Source organism: Pinus tabuliformis, chromosome J (genome assembly GCF_031772625.1).
Source record: "Pinus tabuliformis cultivar Carrire ecotype Pingquan chromosome J, CPIR1, whole genome shotgun sequence".
In the NCBI taxonomy this organism is placed as follows: Eukaryota; Viridiplantae; Streptophyta; class Pinopsida; order Pinales; family Pinaceae; genus Pinus; species Pinus tabuliformis.
In genome coordinates, this window is record NC_142295.1 from 847,294,212 (window position 1) to 847,299,871 (window position 5,660).

At 35.5% G+C, this 5,660-nt stretch overlaps 1 pseudogene; it reads right to left on the reverse strand.

Moving 5' to 3' along the window:
* Nucleotides 1-453: 453 nt before the first annotated feature.
* LOC149229355 (OBERON-like protein) lies at nucleotides 454-3,086 on the reverse strand (annotated as a pseudogene).
* Nucleotides 3,087-5,660: the final 2,574 nt, after the last annotated feature.

Here is a 5,660-nt window from a genome sequence, read left to right on the forward strand (position 1 = left end):
AAATGGCATGCATGAATATTCAAAGGGAAGCTAAGGATGTCACGCAAAAGAAAATATCCCCATCCTTGTAAAATTACAACAAGCTTCAAAAAATCTAAATATCGCAGCGAAGTGAAATTTCTTTCAAAATAAAGGTTCTATTTAGCATTTCTGTTCAAAAGGTGATGTTTTACTACAAGATTCAACCCACCTTGTCTTATAAACAAACAGGCAAGTAGTAGATTCAATTGACATTTCTAAACAATATTTGTATAACTCTTTCGGTTGGGCCAAGATGCTTAAAACTTGCTACATGGGTTTATAAGCATGACAAAGCCAAAATGTAAGGAAATAAAATAGAGAATTTAGATGGCATAGTAGGCTTACCAACCAAATATTGTGCATGAAAACCATTTATATAACAAAAAAAATTTACATGTGTTGGAGAAACCAAACCTTGAAAGACATGTTGCATCACACTTTACAAACTGCAGCCTCATCGACAACTCCAGTCTTCATTCTTTCCAATAATTCTTCAGACTTCCAAAATAATTTTATGCTCCTTGAGTCGTCACTTCCATGAAATATCCTCTGTACACAATTAAATTCCTTCATGAGGGATTCCCTATCCCAATCAGGCGCATAGTGCTGAAACACATCCTACACCCAGCCTAATAGTTCCGATGTCCTCTTACAAGTCCTACACCTAAAAATTATTTCAAATGACCTTGTGCCACGCTCCGATATCTAGAAAAATCAATAAGTCAACATATAACATCCTGATATGCATATTAAAATGAATCAACAATTATTTTAAACAACTAAATATATCACAACAAGTACGCATACTGACAATATTATAATTTATTAACACGTTGGAAGTACTGGAATTTGTTTAAATCATCATCTAGCTAGAATATGATAAACTTAAAATTCTGAATTTTTTATGAAACTTTATAAAAATATATATAATCTTTCATTATCATTTCAATTTTCAATGTTTTTCAGCTACTTCTAAAATTTTAAATTCAGCAAATAAGATTGATACTAAATACCATAGAATTTAAGAAAATCGTGATGCATAATTTTAATTTTCAATCCCAATTGGATATTTTTCATATCCATCAGGTCAATGATTACAAGACACTAAGCTTAAATCTCTTCTCCAAAACCAACTTAACAAAAACAAGAAATAAAACTAAGTAGAAAACCTAAAAGATTTATAAACCCTTATCGCCTCCCTAAAAAATGGTTAAAAGACTACTACCTATTCTTATTTGTCTAGCATAGATTACACAATCTATGTGTCTAGTGGGAACACAAGTATCCCACCCCACCCATTGAAAAATATTCACCTCAAAGTCAAATTTGCTGCAAATGACACGCATGCAAAGGCTACAGAATCTACCCTTGGTGGGACAAATTTCACAACTACAATCATCTGCAGGAAGTTGACTCTGACATGTTATATTTCTACATCGTTTGTGGGAAAATATCTCAATGAGGACCGTTTGAGTGACACTGATATCTAGATGCAAAAAGGCTTGAATCCCTATTTTTATAGCAACAAATACTTATAGATGAATTGTGTGCCCTAGACATTGACATAGGTGTAAGATCACTCATGCCTTATACAAGCTTTTGCAAAAGGGAAAATTCTTCCCTGTGTTGAAGACCTCCTGTGCCTTCAAGGATCACCCAAAGCTCTGCTTCCATATCTTCTAGAAAATCCTTTGGTTGTTCACGCATTCTATCTGCAATTACATTAATCCATCCCCCTTCCCTCCCCTTGCTACATCTTGAAGAAAGATTTGATCTGAATTGGCTAATCTATGTCCCATTATCTTTGTTGGACATTCACTTTCTTCCAATGTTTCTTTCTACCTTTCCATTTGCTTCTTTCTACCTCCTCCCATCTTCCTTTGTGTGACTCACTTATCTCGAATCTATAATAGCAGGAATAGGGGCAGAACCTCAAGTTTTATATTTGGCATTTCGTATTTGTATTTTAGTTGTAGAAGTGCCATTTCTTAGTTTCTTGGATCTCAAATAGTGAGACATTTTTCAGTTGGTCATGGGGCGTGGTGTGAGCACTGGAGGGGGGTAGAGTTCTCTGGGGTATTTTTTTAGTTCGGATGCGCCACCACCCACAAAGCCTACTAAGAAAACAGAGCCCGCCACACAGGTGGTGGTGGCTCCTAATGTGGCTCGGCCTCCTCCTACTGCTACCGCACAGCCTGAAGGACAGGTGAGAAGAAACATGAACAAGTATTGCCAGGATGATGGGTAGAACAATGATAATTTCATTACTGACCGACCCTTTACAAAGGTATATTCTACACCAGGAGCTGGATCTTCACTTTGGTACCTCTTTAGAGGTAAAAAATGAATACCAAAGTGGAGAAACAAAGGATCCACATGCAGATTTGGATCTTACATATCACTCCATGTGTTTCCTTTCTATATGTGTTATTTCTGTTAATAATTATGTATTGTCTATCGCCATGATAACTTCTGGTCTTCTTGATGTATGAATTGAAGGCACTGTAGATCAACTTATATTTTGAAAAGTTTACCTAATAAGGATTTGGGATCTCTACAAAGCTCATTGTTTGTTTCAATATCATGTCATATTCAATCTTTAGTAGAAATTTCTAGTCTTGTGATCAACTATATTTTGACTGTAATTTCTTGTGGTGAGAATGCTCTACTACCACCTCCATGTGTGTCTGCCTAGTACAATATGTTTCCCATGAGATTTCACTCTCTAAGGGAGACTCATGCACGTTGTCAGGATGGGAAATAGGCCCTCATAGGTCTGTTGATCCATAAGCTTCAGATGATGCAAGGGAAAGAGAGGTCCATAGGCTAGGATTCCTAGATTGTTGTTGAGGTGGAGGGGTTCGTTTTTTGTTGTTGTTGAAAAGAGGCTCCAGAGAAGGTCCCATTAAATAAATGACCCAACCAACAAAAAAACTGAATAAAATGAAAGAAATGAAGAAAAACCCTACCTCAGAGGAGGTCCCATTAAATCAACAACCCCACCCAACAAAAAACCTGAAGAAAATAAAAGAAATGAAGAAAAACCCTACCTCATAGTCAGACATTGTGCACATGCATAATTAAAACGTAATGGTTTATTTCAAATGAAGGCACCAAAATTCAAACCCGTACCTTTCATACCATCCTGAAATAAAAATAAAAATAATATTTGATAGGCTTTCCCTCCCCGTAGTTACACTAATTCGATATAGAAGCTGAGAGTTGTAAGAGTTTGCAAGGTGTGTTTTGAGGACACAATTAGAACCATATTAGACTGCGATCGGTTTTCCATGGGTTCACGGGTAAATATACTCTCTAAGTTAATGATTGCAATGTTTACTTATATAAAGTGTTTATGTAATATGATTAATGATTTTTTTTTGGAAATTGGAAGAGAAACATAAGAAAAGAGAGGCACTGAGGTTTGTTGTAAATTAATTAAAATAAAGGTAAAATGTCTCCACATAGCAGGATTTTTCATGTTTCCTCTTCAATAGGACTAAATTTTAGTTGGAGCTAGGGAGTTGGCTCAAAAATATTGATTGGGTACTCTAGAAATCAAGACCTCACATATCTAAGTGAGTCCATTAGATAGAATTGTCTTGCACAAAGGTTTCAAAGACTAAGGTGAAAATCTCCCCTTTTTAATGTGGGTTTTAAACCTTCCATTTCAGAATGCTAAAAACAAGGTCAAGATCTTGAAAGGAGGTCCTTGATTTTACCAAAACTCAATATCAATGCTTAATCAATGGTGTGATTCTTTCTACTTGGGTTTGGCCTTGAACTTTGAGATCTATCTTTGCGTCTAGTTATCAATTTGTCATTTCATTTATGTGTTGAGAAGGTATTAAGGGCTATAGGGGATAATATGGTTATTTTCAAATAACCCCCCCACTCCCCCCCCCGCCCCACCACCACCACCCCCTTGAAACCATTAAAGAGATGGTGCACCCCATTTTGTTGTTGTAATATTTCAACCACAAGCTCTTCCTATGAGCATGACCCTAAAGGGAGGGTATGTAAGGGAAGTGAAAATATAACAAAATTTCATGTTGAGTTAAAGGAGGTTTATAGATTGTAGGTGAATCTAGAGGTCTCAACAAAGGTGAAGGGGAATGGATTTCACCTCCTATTGCACCACATCCTATTCCACCATTCGAGGTGTTAAAGGGCGCTGAATTTAAGGGTGATAGATGAAAGATCACAAGGATATTAAAAATGATAAGGTAGGAGTGATTTAGCATAGGATTGATTCTTCAACAATTGACTTTTTGAGTGATATTTCCTAGTAAATGGAAAAATTAAAGCGCTACCACCTACAGATTAAGTAGAGTGTGAGCAAATGTTTCCTAATATTAAAAGAGTCTCCCCATTGTTTTTCCATGAGATCCATGGAAAGTATGTTCAACTGTCAATAACTCATGCTAAGATATCATCTTTGATTCCGAGCGCATATACTCCTTCAGCTAGTGATGGAGAGTCTAACCAATGAGTAGGCAATGTTTTTCATTTACAAGGTTGGCATCAATCAAGTATTCTCCCTCTCTTCCCAACTCTAAGATGAGGAGTGTGTATAATGGACTTATTATTGTAAAAAAATTCAAATATTATATTATCTTCAAGCTTAAGGGCTTGAAGTAGTTTCCTCAACCTACAAATCTTTAAAGGAACTGTATTTTTCAATTAGACCCTTATGGTCAAGGAACTACAAAAGAGGAAGGCATTATGGCTATTTTTAAGGGGTTGGCCTAGGCTCACCTATGTACTAACTTCTTTTGTCAAATGACAAATGTAACTTTGGTTACTATTACAATAAACTAAATTACTCTCTTCTCACTTGTTTATTCTTGTGTATTATTGATCCCAAAAAATTAGATGATGTGATAAGTAACCTCTACTTAAAGGGTTTTTAACAATTGTTCAATATGGTAAAATTTTACAATGTTTATCTTTGACTAACTTGCTCATGAATAAGATCTTTCAAGGTATTCTAAAAAAATACTTAGAACAATCATTTCCAATACTATTTTCTCCCTGTTTATTGACATCCATGGAGGAATGTTATTGTTAATAACAAAAGCAGGTTGCATTGAGTAAATATATTTGAGATCTCTAAATGGATTGACACCAAGAGCTACCAATGATTCCATGTCAACCGACATTACTCACACATGTCAGGGTGTTCCAAAATAGGAACTCTAATTGAGGATTGAAGCATGCAAATACCCTAACCTTGAAGTTGAATGACTACAGTTTGTGTTATACTAGGTTACTAGGAAAGGAAAGGGCTCCATTCTTTTGGCATTATTATTATTCCATAGTTGAGGATGACATCAAAGAATGAGATATCGAGAATAAAATAGGAGGAAGAAGATTTTTTTAGTAATCTTTCATGCCACAATGTCCATGCCCACTCCATAGTGGGTGACCCTTTCTTTGTAGTTATATTTCATAATTGAAAAAGAGAGACTAGAGCATATGCCTCACCTTCTAGCTATGATTTCTCTCGTATTAGGTTTCCCAAGTCATATATTCTATTCATTTGTGTGGATGGTTTGTTTATTTTCTTGTTTCTTCCATTTTGATTTCAAATATATCCATAATTTGGAGTGATACACTAGTAATATTTAATCTAAGAT